Raw genomic sequence first — 18241 nt, forward strand, 5'->3', positions numbered from 1 at the left:
GGTGGATTTTCTTTTTAGATTAGTGTCTCCTTCAGTGGGTGGTAAGGGCATGCCTGCAAAAAATGCTTTTAGTTTTAGTACACGGCAGAATTCTGCTAGTTCGCATTTTAGTTTGAAGGAGTCGAAAGGGGGGGTTGGGACAAATCCTAGGCCTTTGTTAAGAACACATATTTGATCATCTGTAAGTTCTATCTGAGCGAGATTCACTATTAGTGTATGTTGTTCTTGCTGGTGCTCGGCTGGCCCGTTGACATGCTCCTGGTTAGGATATTTCTTTGTTGGTCTTGCCACGCCAAGGTCTTTTTTCTCCCTCTGGTTTGGTTTTGGCCCCGGCCTAAAAAAGGCTGTTCTCGTTGCTGCTGATTTTGGTGTTCCGCTGGTTGTTGATTCTCCATTGGAGGCATTTGTTGCATTTGCTGCATTCCGTAGTTATATGGTGCCATCCAGCCTCCATATTGCGGCATATAGGGTTGGAAAAAGGGGGGCACATTCATATTGGGATAGTAAGGTCTTTGCCATCTGTTGCCCCTTCTGGGGCGTTGGTATCGGTTAGTATTCCCCCCTCTTCTGGGGTTGTAGTCTTCTGAGCTGTTGACCGAATTGTTGGAAGAGCTTTTGCCCCCGGATTCATTGTCCGAGCCAAGATCATTCGTACTATAGTCTTCTTTTGAATATGGGTGCATTTTTTCTTGGCTGAATTTTTTAAGATCCTTACCAAGTTTTTCTAGCTTGCTCTGCATTAAGAATTCTTTGGTTTCATCCATCTCTTTATTTATTTCTTCTAATTTCTTTTTGTGTGTCTGTGGGTTGATGCCTTTTTTGAGTTCAATTTCTAAAGTTTGGATTTCTTGTAATAGTGCTTCTGACAGTCTTTTGGCTGTTTTGATGATCAGTACTAGATAATCGAGAGTACATTTCCAAGAAATGGAAGACCAATCTTTGCGGAATGCTAAATCGTGTAGAAAAATCCTAGGGGCATTATTCACCCACAGGCCCCTTGGTGCTATTTTGTATCGCAGGTATTCGGTCATAATGATGCCGTGGATTGCTGTTCGGATTTGTTCTCTTTTCTTTTCTGTAAGGGAGTCCCAATTGTCAGTTTGGGCTAATGCTTCAGTTAGATCAGTATTCTGCAACAGTGGCTGTGCTGCCCGTATTCGTCTATGTCATTCTCATCGAAACTCAGTCCTGGGTTGCCCTCCATTGTTCTACTCCACTAGAAACAAAGATTAATATCCTCTTTGTATGATTTGAATCTCCCGCAGCTGCACGCTGCTTTATATACGCAAGTAATCAATGGGATAGGGAGGAGGAATGAGTGTCCATTTGCTTCCCCTGGATACGTATTGAGGTTATCAAAATGCAAAAATAGAATTTCACAAAAAAATGGACACTTGTAACAGATCTAAACCATTGGATAGATAAATTATGGTATTCTCAAAAACACAATGTATAATATGGTATTGCGGTGTATATTTTTCTTCCGCCCCTACATTGCAGTTGTGGCAGTTATCATTGAATACCATAAAGAGCAGCTCTTTGTCCCATATAACCAGTTATACATGTGCATTACCTACAATAGTTCTCCACCACATAATATCCATGTCGAGATACTGGCATCACTCTACGAACACCCTGATAGCGGTATCCGATATATAATGCTACCATCGTGCATGCAATGGTAAACCATGCAGGCAACTTCTTAATGGTCACACCATTCGAATGCACATTTGTCTCACCAGACTATTCGCTCCACCAGGAACCCAGTCCCTTGCCTTCCAGTTCTTAACTCCACTAAAGTAAAAGTTTTACAAAATGTTATAATAGCCCTTAGAGATCAACACGTACTCTGGTGCCTCCGTACACACATTAATACATTATTATATGTATTGTATACTTTTGTTTTGTGTCCCTCTTTTGCAGGTTAAAAGAGCACGTTTGGCAACTGATAAATTTGAACCAGTAAGCCATAGCAGTAACCTACACAAATGGTGTGAGTAACTATTTATGTTTTGTATGTTTGTTTAGTCCTGACGAAAGCCCTACAGACTCCGTTGAGCCATAGGGGGCTGAAACATGTCGACACCATTTTTAATACCATACTTCTAGATCCAGTTACTTGATCTAGTACAAGTACCTATCCTTTTAATTCATTTTGTAGATCCTCGCCACCAATAAAGTTTTGGGCGTTGATCTATTTTTTAATTGAACAAAATCCTTTTTGGTTTACCACTTTTTCATTTATTTTTCACCTAACTTACGGATCTCTGGACACTGCGAATCTAGACCAGAGGAGCCTCTGGATGAGGCAGGCACCTTGCACTTTATGGTATTTAATGATAACTGCCACAACTGCAATGTAGGGGCGGAAGAAAAATATACACCGCAATACCATATTATACATTGTGTTTTTGAGAATACCATAATTTATCTATCCAATGGTTTAGATCTGTTACAAGTGTGCATTTTTTTGTGAAATTCTATTTTTGCATTTTGATAACCTCAAAGCTTCTAAAAAAGGAGCATATTTACAAGTCCAATGAAACCATTACACTATCTCTATACCAGCATTGAATCCAAGCATAAAAAACAATTTAAAAAGAAGTCTACCTTATAAACTAAAAACAAACTGTAAGCACACACAGCTAACATTATGGGAAAAAGGTAAAAATATAATTCCTTAATTCACACAGACACTGTGATACCTGTCAAAAATCTTTAAGCTCTCTATCCTTTTTAAAAGAATCATTACTCACCTTTTAAAATGCTTTGGAAGATGTAAAACAGTGTCAGTCACACTCAACAGATATTCTTAGGCAGAATCTCTGAATAATGCTTCTTTCACTTGAGCCTCAGAATAATGGCACAGATTCTTTCTCATTTCAGACCCATATTCTTGTACCTAACCAATCAAAATTGTTCCCACACAAATTCAAAACCAAACTGCACATTTTAATTGGTTGTACATTTCAGGACTTTGAAACTCACATAACATTCACCCATCCCCCCAGTGCTCATTCACCCTGTAACCATGGTAACTCCCTCCTAACCCAGCACACAGTTCACAAGTTCATCATACTATGTTGCAAAAGAATCCATCAAGGGTGTTTGACCTCTCAATCTACTAGCTAATCAACTGCAATGTTTCTTTAAATGACTTTTTCTCAGCCATTGAAATGACTTTTTACAACAACAAAAAAGCATGCACCCTAATTTTCAGTGGAGATTTTTAAGAAAGCACCAATCATTACTGGTTTTTCAACTGCACTGATTCTCAACCACTTTTTTCATAATCAAACAGCAATTTCATTTCCACAACTCATCTGACTAGAAGCACATCTACCTTCAAAATGCCAAAAGTCTGGTTTGTGGGTCATAGCTATGTTCACTGGAGTCAAAAATACGCAGCTAACAGAGGTATTTACAACATTGATTTACCAAATGTGGACATTGTATGGATTGGACAAAGAGGATTGAGAAGTCACCAATTGATACCATTGGTAAAATCCTTTATGCATTTACCACAGCCTGACCTTATAATTGTGCACTGTGGTCGAAATGACCTAGGCACTTTGACTAGGGTAGGTCTGGAAATGCTTTTAAAGGACATCTTTTGGCAATTGATGTCACTTTTTCCAAAAACTGCATTGGTATTTTCTAATATATGCCAAAGGCAAAAATGGAACTGGTCCAACCAATTTTGTCCACAGATTGAGAAAGCAAGAAAACATGTGAATAAATCTGTTTCTGCTTTCCTCAGACTATGGTATGGGTTCCATTTACCACAACAACTTGCGTTACAACATGCAAGGCATGTATAGGAGAGATGGTGTGCATTTTACAGATGAGGGTAATAGAGTTTTCCTCTTGAATATAAGACTCTGCATTGGTACCTACTTGTAGGTACAAAAAACACCCACATAACCAGCTCTTTTCAGAGCTACCCTACCTCTAAGCACTTTAAATTATTTTTTTACTCTATTTTCTTGCACTATTTTTTCCCGTGGTGCGCGTACCGGAGAGCGTACCCGGGAACGCACCCAGCGCTTACCCCGCGAAATTTAGAAAAAAAAAAAGTTTTTGGGCCCTTCAGGGTCCTTCTGAGCCTCCCTCAAAAAACCTAGGGGGTCAGGGGGTGTCTACCCTGCCCCCTTTTAATCATTTCCCCCTTTTTTATTTTACCTCAGGTGTCTCGATTTTCCCGAGACACAAGATGGCGAACTGTCCGGTCTGTTAAGAATGTTGACAGACCTCATACAGCCAATCAGAATTCCACTCGCGCACTCCCGTAGCGCGCCGGGTGCGCTCCCCGGTACGCGTACCCGTGAGCGCTCGGAGCGCGCCTATTGATATACATGTTTTTTGAAGTTGCCTTTCATAAAAACCACAGGAGCAATTTCAAAGAAATATAGAAAAGGCCCTACTACATACCAGTACCTATAATTTTGCCAACTTTGGTGTAATTCTATTCATCCGTTCAGGCTGTAGCCATGTCTAAATGTCCTATGGAAAATTGTATGGGGAAAACACATTTGAAAGTATTGAAATTTAGAACCAATCAAAATATTACTTTAGTTTGGAATTTGTGTGTGATGAAGTTTGATTGGTTAAGTATATATCTTAAATGAGAGGAAAACACAGCCATTTTGTGATACCCCAGTCTGAGGTACTTTTGAGAGAAAATGTGGGTGCTCAATTGCTGGACTTAGAATAACAAAGTACTAACTCTTCTACTTTGAAAAAGGTCAGTTGTTAATTTGTAAGGGGAACTATGTTGTACATTTTAAGATTATTTGGAAAATGTTTTCCATTAGTTATTTACAGTCCTTCTGTTATAATTATTGTTTAACATTGGCTTCATCACATGCAGTGCTTTATATTTCTAGTTCCTGTCTGATACTATACACTGCCCAATTAATTTTAAAGAACTAAATACTTGATTACGCTACTTTTATGTTATGTATTACTAAAAACAATAATTGAAAGTGATTACTTTTTTCTGCACTTTACAGCAAGAAATTTGAAATTAAAATGGAGGACAGCAAGGAAATTTCTTTTGAAATTACAACATATCTTGAAAATGAAAATGTCATGGATATTGAAAGCACCATTTCATCACAAAGAGAAGATGACTTAAAAGATTTTTTCAATCAATCTCTAGATGAAGAATTAATTGAATGTTTGGATGAAATAGAATGCCAACAAACATCAATGACCAATTTTCATCAGGAGATTAAATATATGAATGAAGATGAAATACCAGATGAGGACATGCTACAAGTTTTATTAAATTATAAGAAATCTGAACAATAAATTATTAATTACAAATTAAAAATTAGTTGACATATTATTCATTTTTATTTCTAATTTATGAAGTAAAAGCGAAGGGATTGTAGTATAATGAAATTCTTATAGTATAGAGTGCAACATTTTTATGTTACATAGTAAGTTTACTCATATTTACTGCCCTTCTCCCACTGTATTTTTACCAATGTATATTTGACATCTCTTCTTCATCTCCTGCCTCCTTTCTCTTACTATCTGCCTCTGATACACCCTATCGCCGCCATTTTGTGTAGTTTCAGGAAAGAGTGAAATGTAATACTTCAAAACTTGAAAAGAGAGCAGGGTAGAGTGCCCCTCACCCCAATTCTTTTTTTTTTTAAAACTATTTTCTTTCACTATTTTACCCTGTGGTGCGCTCAGGGTGCGCGTACCGGAGAGCGTACATGAGAACGCACCCAGCGCTTACCCCGCGAAAATTAAAAAAAAAACGTTTTTTGTAATTCAGGGTCCTTCTAGGCCCCCCTCAGAAAACCTAGGGGGCTAGGGGGTGTCTACTCTGCCCCCTTTTAATTATTTCCCCCTTTCTTTTTCACCTCTTGTGTCTCGATTCTACCGAGACACAAGATGGCGGACTCTCCGGACTGTTTAGAATGTTGACAGACACCCGAGAGCCAATCAGCTTTCCACTCGCGCACTCCCGTAGCGCGCCAGGTGCGCTCCCCGGTACGCGTACCGGTGAGCGCTCGGAGCGCGCCTATAGATATGTGTTTTTGAAGTTAATTTTCAAAAAAAACACTGGAACAATTTTCACCAAATATAGCAAAGGCACATCTGCGTACCAGTCCCTACAATTTTGCCAAGTTTGGCGTAATTCCATTCAGTGGTTCGGGCTGTAGACTTGTCAGACCGTCCTATGGAAATTAACATGGGGAAAACACGTTTTGGACCACCCTTTTTTCTCAGCCCGCACTTAACGAATCCCCCCGAAACTTCCAGGGAAGGAGCGGAGCTGGCCAACATTTTGGAAAATTACACAAACATTCCTCAACCGGAGCCAGAGTTATTTCCAATAGAATGTTGCGGATTTCCTATGGTAGCTAGGTCCTAACTATAACTACCTACTGGCGACCGCCAGTAGGTAATAAGATATATTAGAAAGATCTATTAGATAGATAGATATATTAGATAGATAGGTATATAAGGTATATAAGGTATATAAGGTATAGATATATGATATTTTAGATATATAAGATCTAGATATATAAGATATATAAGATCTAGATATATGATATATAAGATCTAGATATATAAGATATATAAGATCTAGATATATAAGATATATAAGATCTAGATATATAAGATATATAAGATCTAGATATATAAGATATATAAGATCTAGATATATAAGATATATAAGATCTAGATATATAAGATATACAAGATCTAGATATATAAGATATAGATATATTAGATCGGTAGATATAGCTATAGATATAGCTATACTATATCTAATAAGTGGTGATTACACCACCTTACCCAGGCTGTAAGTACAGACCTGTGGTGTCAGTTTGGAAGGCTAACCAGGGCTGGCACAATACATGCTGCAGCCCCTGGTATGCCTAGGGTGCACCTATGCCCTGGGTACCTAGAGTACCATATACAGGGGCTCACAAGGGAGACCCAGTAACCAATCTGGTATGGTCCTAAAGGACATGGAGTCCATTTTATAGAGCAATCGGACAGATCGGACTACATGGTTACCCCCACTTTTTGCCTGGTGTTTTGCTGGTTTTTGACTTAATTGGACTGGGACCCTCAGGGTCCCAGTCCAATTAAGTCAAAAACCAGCAAAACACCAGGCAAAAAGTGGGGGTAACCATGTAGTCGGATATCCACCTTCCTACTGCCTGCAGATAGCTGCCTGTGCTCTGTAGATGTACCAGAATGGAATGTGACAAAGTATCAAATGCAGCTGAGATGCTGAAGAGCATCGGGCGGCAGAATCCTCCAGATCCAGGATCAGACGTAGATCCTTGGCCGTGTTGATTGTGGTGCATCAGTGATGTTTGAGATGTGGGCAATAGTTGACCATGTCCATGGAGCCAACTGAAGATTTTTCAGAAAAGGTCGCACTAGCCAGGTTTCCAACTTTCTAGTAAAGCACCAGTCTAGCAAGTTGTTACTGAGTGATGTGAGCACCGTGCTGATAAGGTCAATGCTCAAGGTTAAAAAGTATAGAGTAAAGGGATCGAGGGGAGCTCAAGACTGGATGGAAAGGATGGTCTAAAGAACCCAGTCTAATGTTAAAGGAAAACATCCTGCTAGCTATGCACCATTGGGAGCTGCTGAGTTAAGTTCAATGGACTTACGAGGGCTGTCAACTTGATGTTGAGACCTAGAAGGCTTGTCCTGCATTGATGCTGGCTTTGGGTTGTGCGACGTTCCTAATAATGGAAAAGATTTCAAAAGTAGAATGGGATTGGTTCTGATTTTATATTTGAATAATAAATGTGACCAACCGCTATAATGTGAATCAATGTGAAGTTAAAGCATCTCTATGAACATTTGAGTGATTTACAGTGATGTTTTATGGCCCTAAGCTGCTGCAAGAACCATGACTCCGGAGTGCTGAGCCTTAAGATGTGCGATTATATGAACCGTATGAAGAGTCAATTCTTTTTTTTATTTTATTTTTATTCTGTTTATTGATAAGTATACATATTACAATCATTATACAAACATAAGCTCTCTGGGATGCAGCTTTATCTCCACACTTTAACACTGACCATAGCTCCTACATGTTCTTTATCTATTCCATGTTTAGCCTACTTTTATTTAAGCTACCCCAAGCCTGGTTCCTGTCCCAGTTGCGGGGGCTCACAAGTTCCTCCCCTGTAATCGTTCAGTTTTTCCCTAATTTGTAACCACCTTTTAGGACATCCTCTGGATTCGTAAATGGTTCTTTCAGTCACCATGCACCAGTCCACGTCTCTCTCCCATTCTGGTACTGACGGTGTTTCCTGTGCCTGCACTGTTTTGCAATATTTCGTTTAGCGATGATCAGTCCTATTGCTACCCATATTCTCTCCTTACTAGGTAAGTCAGTTGGACCCCATATATTCAGGAGGCACATCTTTATACTATTTTCTATTTTGTTCCCCACCACTTCATGTGCTCTCGGTTCAGCCCAATAGCTTTGTATATGTGGGCAGAACCAATTTACATGCATTAAGGTGCCCTCCTGTCCGCAGTGTCACCTGCACCCTGAATTGGTTATATAGCCCACCTTTACCAACGCTGCACCCCAGAGATGCGTTCTATGGAGTATTTTAAGATGCAAGAGTCTCAACCTGGAGGGGATAGCAATCTCCCTGGGGGAGACTATTATCTCTAACCATTCTTCCTCCTCCATCTCTGCTATATAGTGTTCCCAGCTAGTTCTGAGCCAGATAAGAGGGTCAGTCATGTTATTGATTGGCTTCCTATAAACCAGCGAGATGGACTTGTCAGGCATGTGGCCATTTAGGAACCTATACTCCAGTGGGGAGGACTCCCGGAGCGTTACCCCTTTTGTAATACTCGCTTGCAGTGCATGTGTGACCTGTAAATATCTAAAGTACTCTGTTTTTGCAAGGTCGTATTCAGTTTGCAACTGAGTGAAAGTCGCCACATCTCCCGCCCTCCATAAATCCCCTACCTTAGCGATGTCCTTCAAGTCCCACCGGTCAAACCCTTGGTGTAGGTGTAAAGTTACCTAACATTTCCGAGTCCCAAAGTTGGGTAACCTGCGTAACCTTTCCCTCCCAGACCAGGCTCTTCGTGGCAGTCTGTCAATAAACAAAAAGTGGCCTGGTCAGAAACCTGTAAGTGTGCCGCAACTGGAACTAGTGCCCCAAAACCATTAGTAGCACTAGAAGTGATAACCCGGGTCTGTTAGGAAAAAATTCCCATCAGCCCACCCATGTGGTGGAATGTCGTCATGTGGGAGATGTCACCAATCCAATTCTCAAACAGTGCACCTAGTCATGGTGCAGAGATGGATTAACATGGTGTAAATACAGACCACTGGGCTTCACTGGTGATGCTAATGGGGTGCAGTGCAAGAAATTGAAGTGAAAAACGTGAAAGTAAAATTGATTCCAAGGACCAAAATTAATTTTAATCAGTATGGCACTCGGGTCAAGATTAAAATTTGCCAAAATAGTTTGAAATAATAACTATATGTGGGCAAAGTGAGTGGAGGTCGACATGTTTCAGCTGTATTGACTGTTGGTCTTAGCTTTCTTCAGGACCATTTAGGAAACTGCGACTGCAAATCAAAAAATTAGTGAAGCACGCTAATGTACATTGGATAAGTCCTACCAGTTCCTCTGAGCCCAGATGAATACCGTAGGAAGTCCAAAAAATGTTATGTATCTCCTAAGGAAGAAGCATAAGCGTGAATCAAAAACCATGTAGTGCACAACAGATTTTAGGAAAACAAGCACAAGATGCTAAGCACTCTCCCACATGACGACATTCCACCACATGGGTGGGCTGATGGGAATTTTTTCCTAACAGACCCGGGTTATCACTTCTAGTGCTACTAATGGTTTTGGGGCACTAGTTCCAGTTGCGGCACACTTACAGGTTTCTGACCAGGCCACTTTTTGTTTATTGACAGTCTCTCTTAGGGCATGAGTGGTTTTGGTCGTTAAATACAGCCCTATTCTGACCCTCCCTACGTTTATTCTTTGTTCTTCGTGGCAGTCTGCCATATTTAGACTGCATGCATTGTGGTGCCTGTCAGTTTCAATTTGGTGGATTTGAGTAAAGTACTTTCGTAAAATCTCCCCCCGGTAGTAACCACCTATCCATTTGGCATCCAGGGTCACCTGGAGGTCTGTATTGACTTTGGTTAATCGCTGCGAGCTGCGCCGCCCAGTAATATAGTTTAATATCTGGGAGGCCAATTCCCCTGTCGTACCACCCCCTTGTGAGCTTCTGAATTAAGATCCTGGGCGGTTTCCCTTCCTGCAGAAGTTCTCTCTGGGTGCTTTCTATGGCCTTAAAATATTCCACCTTCACTGGACTTGGGGAGATAAGCAGGGCATACAAGAAACGCTGCAAGGACATAATTTTCGAAAGCGCTTCCCTCCCCAGCTGGGACAGCGGGAGTGATTTCCAGTGGTTAACATTGCTTCTAAGTCTCTGTAGCGGGGCAGGAGGTTGCGCTTGTAGAATATAGTCTGGTCCCTAGGGACGTAGATTTCCAGGTATTTGAATCCCTCTAATGGTTCATTAATAATAGTCCGTCTGGGCAGGGAGGGGAGCTTGCCACTGAGGACATAAATGACTGATTTAGACCAATTTATACTATAGCCTGACTACTTCCCGAAATGATTAAAAATATGCAATTCTCTGTTCAGTGAGACCTTGGGTGACACCATTTATAACAGAATGCCATCCTTATATAGTTTTATACAATCTTCCCAGTCTTTGCACACTTTAGTCCCCTCATGACTGGGTCTCTCCTTATCCACATCGCCAATGGCTCCAACATCATGGCAAAGAGTAACGGCAAGAGGGGGACTTCCGGTTGCCTACGACTATTGGAGCCAATGGGTCCCTGTACAGTAGCAGGATCCAGCTCAAAAATTCAGGTCCGAATTTCTTTGGGACGGAGAACGTATAGGGCCATTCAATCGTGTTGAACACCAAGGATGCATTGAGGAATACCACCACCACCACCACCACCACCTCATCTTCACATATTGTGTCTGCCCGCGCCATCACTCCATGTAGCCATCGTAAATTCGGAGCAGCATTTCTGGCTGGCATAAACCCTGAGTGATCTGGGTGCACCAGTTTGGGTATGACCTGAAACAGGCGGGTGGCCAGTATTTTTACAAGGATCTTGGCTTCTGCGTTGAGCAGCGATATTGGCCTATTAGAGGAGCATTTATTCTGAGGCATCCCGCTTTTGTGAATGACTACTATGGTGGCCAGTCTCTGGTCTATCAGAAGTGACCCTTTCTCTTGACTCTCCTGAAACTTTGTTGTTAGATGTGGCGCCAACTTACTAGGAACTAGTTTGTACAATTCTATAGGCAAGCCATTGGGGCCTGACGCCTTTCCCACTTTCAGGTCGTTAATCGCTCTTTCTACCTCTGTGTTTGATAAGTTGGTCTACAAAACGCGCGCGGTCGTCTTCCGAGAGTGCGGTTAGGGGCATCTCAGACAGTAAAGAGACTGCTTCTTCTGCCGTTGAAGAAATATGGGATTTGTAGAGTTGACGGTATTGAGCCCCAAATTCTTCCGCAATCTCTTGCGGTTAAGTAAGTCGCTTGCCAAAGTGGTCTATTAGTTCTGCCACTAATCTATTGGCTTGCTCTCTACGATCCAGCCTGGCCAGTAGTTTCCCGGCTTTGTCCCCAACTTTGCAGATTGAGCTAAGCATTGCCCTGTATAGTGCTTTTGCTGCGTCCATTGCTGGGGCTGCATATTCTTTGGTCTTTAGTTTTAAAGTGTGCCTGATCTCTTCTGCGTGCTTTTCTTGGAATTGCCCTTCCAGTTGTAATATCTGTTTCTAATCTGACAAGTGCAGCATGCTTTTCTTTCCAGGTTCCAGCAATCAGGGTGATAGCGTGGCCTCTAATACTTACTTTAAATGCCTCCCACAGTGTTTGCGCTGAATTCACCCAGTCTCCATTCTCACTAAAATAAAGCTGTCTTTCACAATGTTTTCCCTGATCTGTGGGATCTTGATACCATAGGTTTATTGGGGCTATCCTTCTTGCCCACGGCTCTCCCACCTCTATCAGGGCCCCAATGGGAGAGTGGTCTGATATGCCACTTGCTAGGTGGCTCACCTCTTTGATCTGTACTAGTTGGTCCACCAGTGTTATAATATAGTCTATTCTAGACATGCTGTGGTGAGCCCCGGAATAGAATGTATATTGATTCTCCGTGGTATGAAGAGCCCTCCATGTGTCAACCAACCCCATCGCTTCCAAAAAATTATGAAGCTGTGTGCGAGTAGGCGGTAGTTCCCTCGGGCCAGCGATCCAGTTGGCCCCAGACAATTGAATTTAAATCACCCCCTATGAGAAGTCTTACTTCTGGTAGTGTTAGTAGGAGTTCGCCCAGGTCATTGAATGCTAGGGCCTGGAGGCGAGGTGGTGTGTATACAGATACTAGGTTCAATGTACGGCCTTCCCACCTACTCAAAATATCTGTCCAAATGCGATGAATCATTTGAATTTTTTCAACACCATAATTCCCACTCCCGGGATCCAGAACTGAATGCAGTGTGTGCCATCAATTTATAGCTCTACCTGGTCATTGCCCCGCATGCATTTCTTATTAGGTGCGTCCCTTGGAGTAGAATCGCATCCGGTGAATGACGTTTTATGTACTGCAATACAATGCCTCTATCTTGTCTCCCAGCCCATTCACGTTCCAGGACAATAGCTTAAGTCCCTGTTTCAGTGTTGGCCCCATTTCTATTTGTGTTGGTACCCTGTCTCATCTGGGGAGTCCCCTCATGCCTTATTTTACTACAGCCGTCTGTACAATACCCTCTAGTGCCTGTTTCTCAGTGCAGCATGTTAGAAACTTACCAATCCCTTCCTTTGGTCTCATATTAGTGTCATCTAAACTATGTACAATGCTTAACAAATACCTTCCCCTTCGCTGCATAATTTGGGCTGCAAACTGTCCCATTCCGTCAATACCTTGACTAGGTTGCTGATTGACAGGAGTTCCCTCCCCCCAGCAAACTTTGTCCCCACCCCCTCCCTGCATGGGTGGGTCAAATCCCCCGCCTCCCCAACTCTGCAGAGTGCCGATCATCCACCCCTGAAAACTGGTAAGTGGCCCAACCCTCCACCCGTTTACCATCTATTTAGTTGTGAAAACTAATGCATTTATAAATCACGTGGAACCTGGTCCATCGGGCCGTCATACTTCACCCCTAGCACCTTCCAGGGAATAGTCTTACGAGGCTCTGCCGATGTATGTGTCCTCTACAGGGAGCAAGTGCCGTAAAAGTTGAGAGGAGACTCTACAGTACCTTCCTCTGTGTGGATAAGGGATACAACACAGTTACTCGTTTCTGTTCTTCTCCAAGTGGGTGTCGCTAGACGTTGCCCTCTTGCTTTTTAGGGCTCGCCTGGCGTTGGAGCGCAAAGCGCTCCCGCCAGGCGAGTTCTATAGCCGCCTTGATCCCTGTCAAGGGAGTAGCAGCTGTGAACGAGCCCGACACAGAGCTGGGCACGAGCCGACTCAGGTCCGTGAACGCGCGGGAACGTCAACGTGCACGTTCACGCGCGTCACGCTCCTGTCCTCCCGCTTCTCTGCCGAGGCGCGCTCCAGGCCGACTTGCGGTTGCGGTGTGCGTCACAGCGTGTTCCAGCGGCCGGAGGTAGGTAAGTGAGGGACGGGGGGCGGCGGGATTTGTTTGCTTTGTTGCTAGCTTGTTCTTGTTTGCTTTTACAGGACCCTAGATTTCCCAAACTTGAATTGCATATGTTCGAGGAAAGAAGCCACGCTTTGACCGCTCCTATTTTTGTGACGCTTCCTATCAAAATCCTCGAGGTTTAAATAACTGTTAATGGTGTTGAAATCGATGTGATCTTTTTTTCCCTCTGAATTTCTGCTGCAAGTCAATTTGGTTGTGATCTCAGGCGCATGTTGTGTAGGCTTTAGAATGACATTGATTCTGCTTTGGTATATTTTGTTTTCAGTGTCTCGCACTGTCATGGATTCTGTGTTATATTGAGTCATATTAAGACTTTCCTGCAGTTCGTGCTGAGTGTTTGGCTCCTAAAGCGGTGCCTGGGATGTCGGGTGTTTTATTTCTGTGATTTAAATCCAGTTTATGATTCTTAATTGCTGTCTGTGGAATCGGATTTACATATTCAGGCGGCGAGACGAGGATTGAAATAGTTTCCGGAGACAGTCGCTGCTAAGGCGCGAGTTGGCGGAATGTAAAGGCTGCTTTTCTGTGAATGATGTAACCTTTGCAGCGCTCGTGTCTGAGCAGCAGGCCGGCCGGCTGAGCTGCGGACCCCGCGGGGAGGGATGCCAGACGGGTCTGGGGCAGCAGAGTGCCTATGGCCAGGCCAGGGTATGATGTCATGCACCCTCCCAGGATAGCCAGCCTCAAGAGATGACGTCAGAGGGTGTTTGAGGCACGCAGCAGGTATGGTATGTACTCCCCTAGAGTACCACCCCCCCGCCCCCACACACCATCCTCACCCCTCTGTATGTGCCATCCTACCTGAATTCAGCGCCCTGAAGACCTGTCAGAGGGTGCTTGAAGTGTTCTGCGGGCACCTGGTTGGCGCACCGCCCTAGCTGTGCACCCGTTGAGTGGAGCACCCCCAGGCGGACCCTCTCGGGAGTCCAGCGAGCTCTAGCCCTCACCAGCCTGCCCGCCGGGCACCATTCACACGCCCTCCCTTCCTGCCATTCGGTTTTCTAACTTCTATGTTCTTTATTTATTTTAATGTATTTTTGTGTTCCGGTTTATGTACACTGCTCCAAAAAGGTGTGCTTGCGCTGTATCGAGAACTCCTAAATAAAGAGGTCCCGTTTCCGAAAAAGTCTACGAAATCGCAGCGAAGAAACCGAGATGTGAGCTCCCCGTTGCCATAGTGGCCCTGTGGACATGTTGCCCGTGCTGCCCTGCCCCGGGGTGGGAATGCTGTGCGAGGCACGCCCAGAGCTCCAACCAGGCCACCCTGGGCAGGGCGCGCCCCTGGATCACATCAGCCCCCCGGGATGTCTCTGGGGTCCTGATACGATCGGCATTTATGTGAAATGCCTGGAAATGAGGGGGGTGTTGGGGGGGGGGGGGGGTGTTGAGAGCGAGACCAGTGCCTCTGATCTGACGCACAACTGCTGCCTGGGCATGGACACCCCACAGGTGAGCCCCCCCCCCCCCCCCCCCCGCCTCCCCCGGACATAGCTGCCAAGGTTTCAGATTCCTATGTGTGACATTTTCCTAATTTCAGTGTAATTATGAGTGACATTTCAACAATTATGAGTGACACTTTCTCGCAAACAAAATCTAGCAATGAAGACAAGAGAAATATATACATTTCCGAAATTACACCCATTTGAGTAACAAAGAACTCTATGACGAGTCACATCATAATCCACAAGCTAGATTACTGAGCACTGCGCCCTGGTCCTGCATGCAGCCCACTACCTGCCAAACCCCGCTGGTGGCACCATCACCCCACTGGCAGTTTGTCACACAGAGCTACACTACAGCCTCTGCTGACTCAGTGATGCTTGGCGCACTGAGAAGTTACGTTGGCAAGCACCAGTGGCTCTCACAATCACCTGGTCCAGGTGCGAGCGACTACAAACACAGCTTACAGTCAGTGAGAAGACAGACTGCTATGTGTTGTACAGTCAGTTCTCAGTTGTAACAGGGCAGACAGGTGACAGCTCAGAAGAAAATCATGGCTCTGGCACAAGAAAAAAAATAACTATCAGGGGTATTGCCAAGCAGTCCTGCGCACATGAACAAGAACAAAAACAAATAAAGATGCACAGTTAAATTCGGCCCAAAGTTGAAACTTGCACTCCATGAAAACTTCTTAGAAAACGAGCTGATCAACGAGTCCCTATGTCGTCTCTCCAACATATTATGAGATAACATGCAATTCTAGCATAACGTGATGTGAATACAGAGCCCGCAAGCTGCCCATTTGAACAGAGGGCCCGATACACATTTGTTTTCAGAAGTATAACGGGATATATATATATCCCCTCCAACCGTCTGGTTCTCCGTTGTCTTCATGAACGGCAGGTGCAAACTATTTATCAGTGCTGCACCCTCCCACATGCTTAACCCTTTAAAACAGAGTACATGGTTTAAACAGAAACAAATCTCCATTTGAAAAATTCCACCACTCACTGAACTTCACTGAAGTGTACATTCCGTTCATCCGATCATCTGTATATTCAATACCTGTTATGCTGCTGTCCGACTTCAGCAACCCCTGCTCAATGCAGACCTTCTTGCACCCCCTAGGGCTGCATTCTGGAGGCAGAGGACGAATGGTCACTCTAGTGAGTTCTTATAAATTTGTAATATTTGAAAATGTCATTTTTTAATTCTGAATGTATAATCGTCTGCAATTCTATGTGATTTATAATGTTATTATGATGTATCTGTTTTTAATTTATTGATGTTGAATTTTCCCTTTTTATCATTATTTTACGTCACTATTTCACTCTCATATAGTTTGACTTATGTGTTTGAGTCTCTATATGATTTTTATCTATGTGCAATTAAATATATATTTTTTAATATACACATTAGTTTTCGATAATTCCTTTCTCCACTGGTCCTAGACTTTCTGGTCACTTATTCTACAGATGGCCTAGGTTTTTCTACCCACACTCTAGCAGTGCCGCCCCTACTCGGCAATTGATCAAGTTTAAACAGGCCTAGTTTTTCCTAGACCTGCTGTATTGCTGCATGCAGTTTTCCAAGCTAAAATCATGTAGTCGACCAGCAGCAGGGCGGCGCGCCATCAATAAAACAATTTGCAGCAAACAGAAATACATCACGAGGCACTACTTACTCACTTTGCCACACACGATATCTACCGGCACCCGCTGTGCCGATCCCGCGCTGTCTTTAGGAATTCATTATTCACATACACAGAGTCAGGTGGCTGCACTTACTTCTAAAAGTTGCAGTAACTGGAGCTTGAGCCACCGCGGCAATTAGCGATTGCCGCTTCCTCCTCAGAGAGTCTTCTGGCCTGGACTCTGGTGCTGCAGTGAAAGTCCTGGCCAATGCTGCTGCAACTGTCTGCCTCTCCGTGCAATTCAAAGTGCCACAGGCCCCGTGATGAAAATGTTATTCACCGTGGTACAGTCAGCACGTAATGGCGGACTGGGCAGTGCAGGCAGAGCTGCGAACGCCAAGACTGCAGCGGCGCCTGCACACCTTTAGCCACCCAAAACCACGTTCTCCTAAAACAAACTCCCCGCCTCACAAGCAGGACTGAACATCTCCCAACCCCGCCCGCGGCGCCAGACTAATACTGGTCACACTACCATGACGTCGGGTTGCGTGAAAGCCGGGCGCCGCCGCGGAAATCACCAAGAAACATTGTTGCATTGTGTCCGGGTAGCCTTACAGCAGCCTCAACACTGCTGCAAGACTCAAGCCTGCAAGGAGAACAGCGAAATGGCGCTCTGCCAGCTGCCACTCTTTCCCTGACCCACGGATTTTAGGCAGTGCCACCAGGATGCTGAGATAGTATGCAAATGCGTGACAATGCATTTCAGTGCGGTGATGCGGATCACCACACTGAAATGCGTTAGTGTCACGGCCGATGCGTGATACTTGGCAGGACTGCCCGGACACAGATCCACTGTGCACTACTACTTAGACATCCTACCCAATCGCGGATATAGGCAAGAGATTCTGAGGTTGCGGATTGGGATTAACCCTTGGTTAATAAACAGAGACCACAAAGCAAAAATGCTAGATCAGCAAGGGTGTTGCAGGTGTAAGCTGGGAACCAAAGGTGACCTGCTACATATCTTACTTGATTGTTTGATACTATTAGAACCGCGGAAACAGTGGCTGCGCCCTGTGTTCCTAAAACACGATATAAGATCAAGGGCGCAGGCGGCCAACCTACTAACTGAAATCCCCACTATTGATATTGCAATTGCCCTTGGGAAATATTTAAAGGTGGCCCTGAGTGCACTAAGAAATCATGAATAATCTGTCGTACTGTATGAAATTTTAAACCAATGAAAATATACCCTGTAGTAAACGAAGGAATGGGTTTTAAATGTAAATTTAAGTTTTAAGGTAAACGTAATTTTATTGGTGCTTTGTATTTTTATAATGGTGCGTAGGAATTTTGTACTGGACTAATTTTTACAAGGTTTTATTGTATTTTATGTGAATATTCTATTCGGTGATACGGTT

At 43.7% G+C, this 18241-nt stretch overlaps 1 protein-coding gene across 1 annotated transcript in view; it reads left to right on the forward strand.

Moving 5' to 3' along the window:
• Positions 1-18241, forward strand: part of LOC144790684 (uncharacterized) — a 308552-nt gene that overhangs the window by 147861 nt on the left and 142450 nt on the right. The gene's annotated exons all lie outside the window — the stretch shown is intronic.

This window comes from Lissotriton helveticus, chromosome 11 (assembly GCF_964261635.1).
Source record: "Lissotriton helveticus chromosome 11, aLisHel1.1, whole genome shotgun sequence".
In the NCBI taxonomy this organism is placed as follows: Eukaryota; Metazoa; Chordata; class Amphibia; order Caudata; family Salamandridae; genus Lissotriton; species Lissotriton helveticus.